This window comes from Scophthalmus maximus, chromosome 14 (genome assembly GCF_022379125.1).
Source record: "Scophthalmus maximus strain ysfricsl-2021 chromosome 14, ASM2237912v1, whole genome shotgun sequence".
Taxonomy (NCBI): Eukaryota; Metazoa; Chordata; class Actinopteri; order Pleuronectiformes; family Scophthalmidae; genus Scophthalmus; species Scophthalmus maximus.
The window spans coordinates 13795369-13808169 of record NC_061528.1 but is presented as its reverse complement, the minus strand read 5'-3'; positions in this window follow the sequence as shown (position 1 = coordinate 13808169).

The window sequence follows — 12801 nt, the reverse complement described above, 5'->3', positions numbered from 1 at the left end:
ATTGTAAATATTCAGCATTTACCGTGTGCTATCCTTTAAAGCATTCATGCTCCTGCACCAAACTTCACTTACGACTTAGCAAAGTCACGAATATACACCCTCCTGCCAACAGTTGTGCTGTCAGTTTGTGTGTGTGTGTGTGTGTGTGTGTGGTCCTGATGAGTTCACTGTCCTGTTACCATCACGTCATCGCCCAAAAACATGTAATAGCAACAGAACAGCCCGTGGCATTCCTCTGGCTCATGAGTGCGAGCACATATCACCGCTGGCTAACCTCTGCTTCAACAGAGGTTGGTGATATCACTTATTAACATTTCATTATTTGCCTATTTCTTTACTACTAAATCTAAACCTCAACCAAAGCCACTGACACTGTAGGTTTAGTATAAAAGCATGTTGTTGCTTTGATTGATGTGACCTTTGGTTAAAATCTGTTTGATTGTGTGTGTGTGTGTGTGGGTGTGTGGGTGTGTGTGTGCGCGTGCGTGTGTGTTTGAAGGAGAGAGAGAGAGAGGAAGAGGAAGAAGTCGACATTATCTCCTATCTGAGGTCAGAATCTGTCTGTCTGGCTCCAAACCTCTGATTTCACTCTTCCATGTCGCAGACTTGAGTGAAAATCCTTCTGATCTTCAGTCGGGGCTAATTCCCCAACCCTGAGGGTTTGATCATGCTTAATTACAGCCTCCACACAAACACAGACGCACACAAACAACACACATACACACACACAGACATTAACACAGATATATGGCCTATAAATACACACAAAGTTGGCTTGTGAGGGCAAAATAAGCTTAATTGCGCAGGTCCGTGTGGTAAGACCACAACCCTTGTGAGTGCGTGTGTGTGTGTGTGTGTGCATGTGCTTGTGTGTGTGTGTGTGTAGCTGCTGAAAAGATAAAAGGTTAGATAGCTCTCTTTTTTTTAAAATCAGGAAATGAAGAGCTGCCAAATGGTTGTGGACCCCCCCCAAGGCTACTCATTATGGGGTTAAAGTGATGTACACACACACACACACACACACACACACACGCTCCAACACTGCTGTGTTTGAAGACTCGGTGTCTTCTGACACTCTACCTCTTTCAACCCTCTCTCTGTCTCTCTAACCCTCGGTCTCTCTGTCGGGGCAGGTCTGAGATGAAAGTCAGCCCGAGTCTTTTTTACCTCCCCGAGGGTATTAATCTTCTAACGACCACATAATCTGTCATAAATAACCCTTCTGTCTTTAGATGTGTTGTTAACAGGTAGAGTCAGTGCAGGTAGCCGTGCCGACAGGACACAGTGGTCAATTTGGGCAACTCTCAGTGTGTGTGTATTTAAAGCAGTGGCGTGCCCCCCCCCCCCCCCCCCCCCCCCCCCCCTTTCCCTCCCTTCATTAGCGCTGGCTTCATCCATGGTTTTCATTTAGCTGCATTTGATTGCTCTTTTTGTCAGCAAAGGAAATCCAATATGAAGTTCAACATAGCAAGGGGAAGTTAATTTACCCTGCTGCCTTAAAAAAAAGGCACAGTCCCAAACCCATTGACCTCAAAAATTCATACAAAGCAAACCAACAAAAGAGGGGGAAAAAAGGAGACATCTTTCGTCAGAAGCTCCTCGGCCTACAGTGACAGGTATAATGCCTTAATATCATTAAGAATCCACAGCAGAAACTTCAAAGCAGTATTAAGTCTGTATGGATATGGACTGCAGCGTTATATGACAGCCGAGTGTGATAGATTTAGCTGAAAGTCATTATGGGGGTGTTCAGAGTCTGCGTGTGTAAGGAGTGGTAGTCACCGTATGGACACATTCCCATAGATCAGCTAAAACAAATGCATACACTAAGTAGACAGGGGCCTGCCTCCCTCCTGTTGATTCTTCACACCCGTCCTCATCATTGTTTTTGGCAGCCGGCGCAGGCTTCCTCCCATTACTGCCACTCAATCTCCTGTAATTCATTCTCTGATGTGTTTGTATTCTTTGTGGCAAATCCTTTAGACCCAACTGTACAAACACACCGTGTGATCATCTTTTATCAGTCGAGCGTCAAGCACGGAGGACCTTAGACAAAGACAAGGGGTCCACTACTCCGCTGATGTTTGGTTATCGGGAAAACAATTCAGGTGACGAGTTGTTTTTTTTCTCAACAGCAGATCGTCCAGGCCCATATTCAATGTGCCATAGGTGTTTTATTCTTTTTATTACCAGATGCCTTTTCTGATGCGGGTTCAGGGCTACCGGAGATAAAATGCCAACCAGCATATATTCATTCAGTCATATATCTGGATTGAGGAGTGGGATTGTAGTACATTGTTACTGTCTACACTCTCTTTCATGTGAACCCCACAATCAACCACTAGCAGTCACTAGCATGCAACAAGTTCAATGGAACGCACGAGCGAGCCAACTTAGAGATAAACCCAGCAACCTCTCCGGTCACTGTAGACCCAGCCAGATTCAAAATTAAAGATTAAACCACGACATATATATATGTATATGTATCAAACCTCCGACTGGTTCTTTGGTATATGTTTTCAAAATCGTCATTGTGTGAATCAATCTCATCCATTTTCTTAGTGTGAAGATCCATTGAAAAAAACAAACAATATATAACAGTGCAGTCGTCTGCCGTGCCTCCGATTTCCTGACTCTAAATCCTCTGGCTATCACCTATGTTTTGATTAGGAAGTGGAGTCTTAACTGATGAAACTTATGAAAAATATTATTTTTTTATTATCATCATTATCATTTCATCCAGGTGGTGAGACAAGTTTTGAGGATTCTGGAAACACCTTCAGAACCAGCGCTCGGTTTTTGTTTTGTCAAACGACCTTGTGGGATTTCTAAAAACCTGCAGGATGTTTATTTCATTGGAAATATTTCCCCTTGCTTTTGTGATTAAAATCCAGTGGTAATGCCTGTCTTGCTTTTTAAAATATCCATTTATTCATTTTACAGGGAAATACGCCATACATGTTTATTTTTCTGCACTCTTCCACGTCTCTCCACCTACAGTTTATTCAGTTCCGTTACAAATGGGAGTGTGTTTGACCCCATGCAGAATATTCATTACCTCGGTTGATAATGACTTCCTGCCCGATTGAATAATAGGCCAATCTGTGGCCAGGAAAGCTGGCTAAGAAGCAAGCCATTGTAGAAGATGAAGAATGAGGTTAGAAGCTGGTTCGTGGGCTTTTCCACAGCACTTAATTTCTGATGACAATGAAATCAGCGGCCAGGGGGTTCTGTCATCCTGGTTCTATTATTCCTAAATGAAAAATCTGTTTTCCATTGAAATCTTTCGCTTTCTCTTCTTACTCATTTTCTTTTTCTCTCAGGCAACCTCCTCCCCTGTCACCTCATCTGATATTTTAAACGATCCATGAACAACATCTAACCCGTTGTCGTACAAATGAAATTGCACATGATTGGAACGGGACAGTTAATGGTGATACTGTTTGACTGGAGCTGCTGGAGGCGGATCTGTTTTCGGCGATGTTGGATTGGCGTTCACCACCGTTACATTCCAACGATTGTTATTATTATTGAAATAACCATGATGATTAGAGCTGCAGCAATTAATCTATTATCTACTACTACATGAATCTACATCTATTTTGAAAACCAATGAATCAATTAAAGGAGCTTTTAAGAAAGAGATTTCAGGTTCTTAAAAGTGAATATTTTCTAGTTTCTTTGCTCCTCTGTGACAGTAAACCGAATATCTGGGAAAAAAATCTAAAAATCATCTTGGGATTTGGGAAAGACTTTATGGACCAAACAACTAATAAATGAAATGAGAAAATTATTTACAGGTTAATCGATACTGAAAATGAATCGTTAGTTGCAGCCCCTAACAATGGCCGCAGCTCGCAAGTAACATCTTTCCAGCATATTCTAATAGGATTGAAAAAAGTCTAGTTATAGTTTTCTGCACTAGCCAAGGTCAGTGTCTTCTCATAGACAATGAGTAGTGCTGATCAATTCTACAGTAAATATGGAATAAAATCCATCAAATCATATCCATCAAATGGACATTCTGATGTCCTCCCACCCCCAAATAGCCATTATTTAAGCCCCATACTTTGTTCTGGTTAAGACGTCAGCCTGACCCGAGCAAAAACAGCCTCACACACTTAAACACATAATCCATCTGCTTCCAGGCCAAAAACAAGTTCCAAGCCTAATCAATGCTGACTTGCTAAAAGCTCTGTCCCTTCAAAAAAAAAAAAAAAGCCAATTATTTTATCTCTTTACACACCAGGGCTCAACCTGCCAAATCCGAGCAAGATCTCAAACACATGTTATCGAGTCTGGCTGCCTTAAACTCTGAGTGTGTGTGCGTGTGTGTGTGTGTATGCGTGCTCGCAACACCTCAAACCCTGGTGTTTTCCAGTATCTTTGATCGCCTGACAGAAGAGGAGGTGCTCATCATTAGCATCGTCCTCGCGTGATTCATATGTTTGTTTCCGAAAAAAATATATCTCCTACGATTACACAACGTAGATCGTTTCCATTTGTTTTTCTGTCAACTAGAGCGCAGTTTTTTTGTTTTTTTTAACAAGCTCCCACCTCGCTCGGCCTGCACATGTCAATACAGAGCAGTGGGGAACCCTTAGGGCCTTCGAGTCCTTCAGAGAGAGAGATCATCTTCTTAAATGTTATATTTAATCCCGCTCATTAAATAATTACTCTCTTTTTTTCTCCCCTGATTCTAACTTTGGCCTCGTTTCCTATTAAGATTCCTTCAATAAATGCTGGTGTATTATGAAAGTTAAGATTAAGGGGTGTTGGGGTAAAGGGATTAACCTGAGCCCAAGTGTCCTTTAAACCTCCGCCATCTCTGATAATCAACTCACCCTAACAAGACGTATTTTGGCATTTATTTTTCTCTGTACACTGCACGACTGCCTCCGCTTCTGTCTGTTTTGTCATGTCTCATGTCAGGTTTTTCCGCTTCACCGGGCGATAAAGGCCTTAGACAAAGCAGCGGCCCCGTGAACGGAGACACACTGTAATTGTGAATGATGAAAAAATGAGACTATCACAAGCAGAGAAAAGAATATAATGCAATACAATCGTCTGTAAATCAAACCATTTCATTCGGTGTAATACCATGTACTGTATGTATGTATAACCATCTGCCCTTCTAATTATTTTACAATCGGTATGAATAGCGTCAAATCACTCCGCCCGCTCAAGTGTACCGAACATTGCGCTGTGATGCTCGATAACAATTCCAAGTGTGTGTGTTCAAGAATTCACCGTCAATCCACTTTTAAGTAATCCTAAGTGGCTTGTCCTGTCTCTTTTTCTTTTCCTGAAGTGAATTATGAGGGCAGGAATGTGCTGCTGGCATTTTTTTTATCTCCTTTCTGTGATTTGGAGGCAGCTGGAGAGTAAATAGAAGGGTGGTGGCAGCGGAACTGTCAGTCAAATCATACCAGCCGCTTTAACGTTCAGCTGAATGAGACCGAGAGTTTGTCTCAAAACATTTTTCTCTAACGGAACTGGGGAGAAAAGATTTTAAACACCAAGAGACATCACTAAGTCGCTTTGTGTCGCGCGTCATTCTTGATCCTCCGATTTCTGCCATTACACGCCGCACACATTGGACAGATGCTGGCGCTGTTCGTTCCCGATCTCCGTTCGTCCGTCTCCATCGGTGCTAAAGGAAGTCTGACTCGCTGAACAAACCGGCCATCAAGGCTCATTCATCAGGAGCCAAATGAGCCAGAAATAAATACGTCTAATTTCCAACATGATTACCGTCTCAGTTTGATGTGAAAATAAACCCATGATTAAAGTGATTTCCAACTTTGGAGACAGACTCTGAACCTCAGACAACAGCTGCCCCCCCGTCTCCTCACATTAACATGCATTCACTCCTGCAGCATCGTGGGGTTTATCAGCGTGAACCGTGTCAAGAGTGTCAAAACACGCTTTCCACCGACAGATCACACAACTACAAACAACTTCCGGAACTGGGAATCACAAAGAGTTCATGGCTCAAGTATCATCTGCAGTTGTCGGCTGTGTGTGTGTGTGTGTGTGTGTGTGTGTGTGTGTGTGTGTGTGTGTGTGTGTGTGTAAAAAAGAAAAAAGAAGTAACTTGTAAGGGCTTGATGTAAATACTTAAATCCTTAAATAATTTACATCTCCGGTAATTTCGATTCCAAGTTGTGTTCATGGCCTGAGCACTCAAATGAAATGAAGTGTGTGTGTGTGTGTGTGCGTGCGTGCGTGCGTGTGTGTGTTGTTATTTCTTCATCTCTCTTCATCTTTTGATTGCTTTAATTACAGACTTACTGTCAGCTTCCCACTCAGTGCGCAGGGAAAACAAACTCTCAGGGCACATGAAAGAAGTCTCTCTGTCACACAAACACACACACGCACTCTCACACGAACACACACACACACACACACACACACACACACACACACACACCTTCCCCAGCTCCAGTCAGTCAGTAGGCTCTTTGATTCTCTGCCTGCCGGTGATCTGTCTTTCATCGTCTCCTCTGCCTGATCCCTTGTTCCCCTCTTTAGCTCTGCTGGGGCAGAACATCGCTCTCCCCGTCTCTGTGTCTGTCTCTGTTTATTCTGCGGCGGCTGTAGGTGGGAAGGCGAGTCTGCAGCCTCGAATCCGTCTGAATGTCTTCTTGCATCCGTCCAACTAACACCTCCAGTAAGGTGCTCTGAGGACAATGCAGCTCCCCCCACTCAAAACGTGTTTTTTGAGAGGGCACCTTTAATGAGGTTGGTAAGTGCAGGTATGACTGCAAAAATAAAAAGCATATCAGCAGTGGACAGGCCTTTTGAGGACCCTAAAAAGTTGTTCTATTGTAACATTGTTCATGTTTGACACTCAGCAAAGGGCCACAAGGTGGAATTGAACCTGCCGCCACTGCAGGAGGGGCTCAGTCTTCATGGGACCGCCCGGAAGGGAGGGGGGGGGGGGGGGGGTCTTTAACGCACAAAACCACATCAATCCACTGAAAAAGTCGATTGTCTGAGAAATTTGCGAACCAACAGAAGCATCCGTGCCTGTGTCTGGCAACGCGTATCCCCACCTGCCACCCTCAGTAATACAGGTCGCAGCATCCATCTAGATCCTGTACACACATCTGCACAGGTGCCCCCGACAACAACTTGATCCCTCACTGGCCCCCCACCTGCTTCACCAGCCACGCCACATATTACCAAACTATGATTTTCAAGACCTCACCGCTACATTTCTGTTTCTCCACAAATGTGAGACATTATTAAATGCCAAGCTCCCCCCCTCCACCGCAGACTCAGAATAGAAGGAACTGATGACTAACTGTAAGTAGGTTCCCCCACATGCAGGACACTGAAGTAGACACAAATGAGACCACAAAACCCCAATCAGATGAAACCTGCTCCCTGGGGCCTACATGGAGAGGTTTCAACTGTTGACTTGGTATTGGTTTGTTGAGCTGTCGGCACGGCGCATGGGGAAGTCATAGTGGTGAGAGTGAAACGTATGATTCGAAAAAGTTTGTCCCTTTTGATGTTGCCCTGCAGGGATTATTGCACGTAAATTAAAATTTAATCAAATGCAGCTATACACTCTCATTTTGCCAGCGACCTCCTGGAAGACCCCGGGGGAGCGCTGAAGATTCCCTGGCACATCGTCGGCTGTTACCTCTCTCCTGTCCCGGAGACAGTGTTTGTGACTGTGACTGGTAATTGATTAGGAACACTCTAAGCTTCGGGTACATTGGAAAAAAATGATTTTGCTTCCTCATTAAGGAGGAATGTGCATTTGGGGGTTTGACCTGCATCAGCGTGGAGCAGATGCAGATGCTCACCAGGCCGATGCAGAGCAAAAGGTTGTAGACTGATTTGTTTTTTGTTCAATTTAGAAAAAGCCGGCAGGATCAAATCCCTCTGACAAAGGTGAGTGAATCTAAAGAATCCTCTCGAGCATGTCACAGCAAAATTAAGTATGATTTCATTATTAATGCGAAATTAATTATTCTACTATATGTCTGATTTCTGTATACTTTGTACAACTATCACTTTAGAATGTATTTATTTAATAATGCACATTGGTTAAACTTGTACAGCCTTAAAGGACGAATCTGTAGGGAGAAATATTCCAGTAAAGTCTTTTAGTCATTTTCCGAAATTTAACCCATAACAATAAATAAAAGTATCCTGGTTGGGCTGTGGTGGACACTGATATCTTAGCTTCCTTAAAATCATCTTTAGAGTATCAACACAAGTCTAAATCTCTTACATCCCTTTGGATGATTATTACAATCCTGCAGTATACACAATGATTACTGTAGCTCTTGCACATGGTCCTGGTTCTGGTCAGGCCGCCTGGATAAAAGCCTCCGCCAAGTGAGCTCAAATAACTCCGCTTCCACAAGTAAACTCTGAGTGACGCGTTTCACAAAATTTCACCTCAGATGTGTGAAGCATTATGAAACATACGAGTCTAACGGGCCTTCTGAGCTCTATAAATTTCTCAACGGGGGGGGGGAGATATGCTGCGTGAATTGGAATCAGCTGTGTCATGTCATATAAATCTCCGCAATGACTCTCACAAGAAAAACAAATGATTGCCCTCTCCCTTCCATGATTACACTCCAAAATATTGTGTTCATTCCAGTACCACGCAGCATAAAACAACAGAGGCGAGAGAGTAAACAAATCGTCCATTCACTTCAGCTTAGTATTGGATGATCAAGACTACAGGCGCCGGCTTTGTTCGTTTTTCTGCCTTCATCTCTTTAATCCTCAGAAACCATATTAACTTCTTTTGAAGATGAGTTACAGTCCCTCCCCTGTTTCTTCTCCGTGTCTCCTTTGCCTTTCTACCTGTGAACATGAAAGATTCAATGGCAGCGGAGACGGGCTGCACTGGGGGCTACATGGGGAGAGAGAGAGAGAGACGCACAGATAGAGAGACTGAAAGAGACGGATTGATTTCCACCTCCAGCAGCTACAGTTCAAAGCCAGCCAGCAGACTTCAGAGGCTCGGCAGGACCCGGCATGTTCCCAGCCGGGCCGAGCTGCCTGTCTGCGGGCAGGACTTCCCCCGGGGGCCCCAGGGCCCGGGACAGTCAGGCGGCACCAAGAAAACAATTATGCAGACAGAGGATGAAGGTGCGCAAGGTCACAACACACACACACACACACACACACACACACACACACACACACACACACACACACACTTGCTCAAACACCCACAGCCAAAAATAAAATATCAAAACCTTTCTGACGTGATAAAAGCAAATGTGACACATGACAAGCAGTCACTATCAATTAACTAGCAATTCTTTTCTATATTCACACTGTTCAAAACCACCACAGGACATTAAGTCTTAATGTCTGTGTGCTAATGAGATAAAATCATACAATTGCCACTCAGCTAATGAGGCCTAGAAACAACCTACGTACATGAACTGTCACACACTTGAAGACTGTACTTGAGGATATGCTTGTCAACATGGACTGTACTCAAAAATGACATGCATATCAATATTCCCAGTTTGAAATGTGTTGCTCCAGCAGCCATGCACTTGACAACAAACGTATCTGCATGTACAGCCTGAGATGTTTATTTTGTCCCCTGTCATAATCAGATGAATGACATTTCATCCAAATACATGACGGCTGACTTCACTTTTGCATCTTTCAGCAAAACACTTCTCTCTCCCAAAAGCCCAAGACGCATTACCCAGAGCATAAAGAATCACAATCCGCACTTGATAAAAAAAAAATTACAGTAAAGCACATGCTGTGTGTTTGGCATAATAAGCGTTGCTCAGGAATTTCCCCCCTTAAGTCTTGCAGCAATCCGTCCGTGCATTCCTGAGGGCAGAGCTGCTGTCTCACCCAACTCACCTGGAGCCCGGAGAGGGGGGGGGGGGGGGGGCGGGGGCGCGCACTGGCGAGGGTCTCTCCGCGGCGCTGCGGGGTCAGCTGGCGGGCGGGCGGGCGCGCGGCGGGTTCTGCGTGATCGGTGATCAATCTCTCGAGCGGCGTCGGAGAAGCATCGCCGAGGGACCGTTGGCCGTCTGCGAGTTTTTAACTCCACACTGCTCGAACTGTGCCTCAGCCTCCGCTGCGCTGCATGTCGGTGTGCATGCAGGCTCCTCCTTGATTAGAGAGAGAGAGAGAGAGAGAGAGAGAGAGAGAGAGAGAGAGAGAGAGAAGAAGAAGAAGAAAAAAAAAAGTGAGAAGCTTTCTCCGCCCTGAGTGAGAAAGAAATTAGCGCGTCCCAGGTAGACTCGCTGGCTGCGGGGACCAATGACGCGCTGCGGGCCACGACTCAGCTCCGCCATCTAGCGGCCGCCAGGGGGTGGTGGCAATGCGTAATGGATAAGAGTCTCCAATCAATAGTGTACCTTCGCACCAAGATATGCCAAGAATGATTAAATACATAGAAGGCACACAAAGCAGTCTTCAAGAGTTGAGTTGACACAAGAAAGCAATCTAAATGAAACATGCACATAGAGACCAACATAGACAGACACAAGTCCTGCACAGGTGTCACTAAAGTCACAACTGTCACCTAAATGTCAAATGGCAAATTATGCAGCACAGTGGTCACTGTCACTGTTGTAATGTTGTATATTATGTTTCTACTATTGATGCATCCACCTGTAGGAAGTATTATAACGTGTTATGATTGATTGCCACATTTTATAAACGTTTTCAATATACAATCTCAATCTGCAGAGGAATTGCAAGTGTTTTTAAGTCAATGTAGTGTCACCAAGTACTAGTCACAAAATTTTACTTGGATAAAGTACTTGCAAACATGTACCTTCAATTTCATAGTTACCTTCCACAACCGAATAGAACTGCTAATGCCACGTTTTCTACTAGAGCCATCACAAAAACACACAAACACACACGCACAGGCACACGCACACACACACACGCACACACACACACACACACACACACACACCTTCCTTCTTTTGAAACAGGAGCCATAAATTAGTTTGAGTGTGTTTGTGCTCATGTGTGCTTCTCGACCACTGGTGCCTGTTGTCTGAGGGGGAATAAAGCTGGACTTTAGTCTTCCTCCTCCTCCTCCTCCTCTGTTTCCGCTGCTTCTCTTTTTCCCAACCACAGGAAGGAGGAGATAAAAGAGGGGCTTTGAAAACACTGGGAGTCCTGTAATTACTTACTCTCTGTCTCTGTCTTTCCCTCTGCACCTCTTTTTCTCTTCCTCCTTCCTCTCCTCATCACTCTCTTTCTTGGTCACTCTTTTTTCTGCCACTTTCTCTGTCCCTCTGTCAGACTGTTTTCTTCTCTATGCATCATCTTCTCATTTTTCTTTCTTCTCTCTCTCTCTCACTCTCTCTCTCTCCCTCATTTTTGTGCCTGAGACTTTATTGATGTCGATCCAGGGGCTTCCTGACTGAAAAAGAGGGTGTGAGGAGAAGAGATTAGATGGAAAGAGAGGATAACAAGAGGAGTGATGAGTTCTGCTGTGAGAACGATGGCTGCTCTGTCACAGACCAGACAAAAGCATAGTAAGGAAAAACCTGTATTTCCACACACTGACTGTGTATCAGGATAACACGCAAACAATTCTACATGAGGAACAGTTGGGTGTAACGAGATGATGTGTTGAGTTAATATGACATAAATTACATCCGACACTACAATAAGACAAACTGAGATTCATCAGATATGATGACATAATGGAAAGTGTTGGTCTTTTAACATTAAAGAGTAGGATACAGGGGGAAAACAATATGTATAACAGAGACAAAATGAAAGACATTCAATGATAATAATGAACAAAACATGAGGTAGGAACACAGCATTTTGTGGAAATGGTAATTCAAATATGATTAATTTCATGAATTATTTATGTGATTTTGAAGACATTAGGCTGTATCAAAACATATCAACATGTCGATTAACTTACATAAAATGAAACAGAATAATATGGGGGAAAACAGTGACTTTAATTCCCTGTATCTTAAATATCAAGTTTACCCAGTGTATCATCTTAATGTACAACCCTCTCACTTCCACTTAATGTTATGGCCGTGCTTTTATCGAATGGTCCTAAACAAATAAGATTTGGAGTCATGGGTGCTTGCTATATGAATTGAATCATTAGTGGAATATCTCATGAGTCTCTATGAAGTCTCAAGTTCAACATGCATTAATGTTGGAGATCAGAGTTTTCAAAGATTCAGCGTGCAGCAGCTGTCACACACTGGCTATCGTGTTTTAACTCCCCCGAGCTCCACATCAAAGTGCTGTAACTCAGAGAAGACAGCAGTCAGTGGAGACTTCATTTGCTTCTTGATATATTCAACTTAATTCAGTTTGCAGCAACATCATTAAAAACAACCTTCCTCGTGCTTTTTATGTTTGCCCACCGAGACGTGGACTCTGGGAGGAGGAGTTGGAGATGTGATCCAACAGTTATCCACTTTTCAAAGATGAAGCCAAAGCGAAAGAAGAAAAATATACATTTAAATAATAAAATCTTATTTAATATTTACTAAATTATCATCCATGAAAAAGGTAAACATTTAAACCACAGGGCACATAAACTCTTCACTGAGTCCCTGGATTATGATGATACTATACTGTATTTGTACATCAGTTATTGTGTATCGGCTTCAATGTCACATAGAACCAGTTAATATAAAGTTCTTTCCATTGAACTAACACAAAAAAGGGTAATAAAAACATCACATCACAGGTAAACAACACCTAAAACTTTATCAAACTTGGTCCTCTTGTTGTTTTCACAAGAAAATAGGCCTATACTCCGCCCCCCCTCTGTTTTAAATGCTC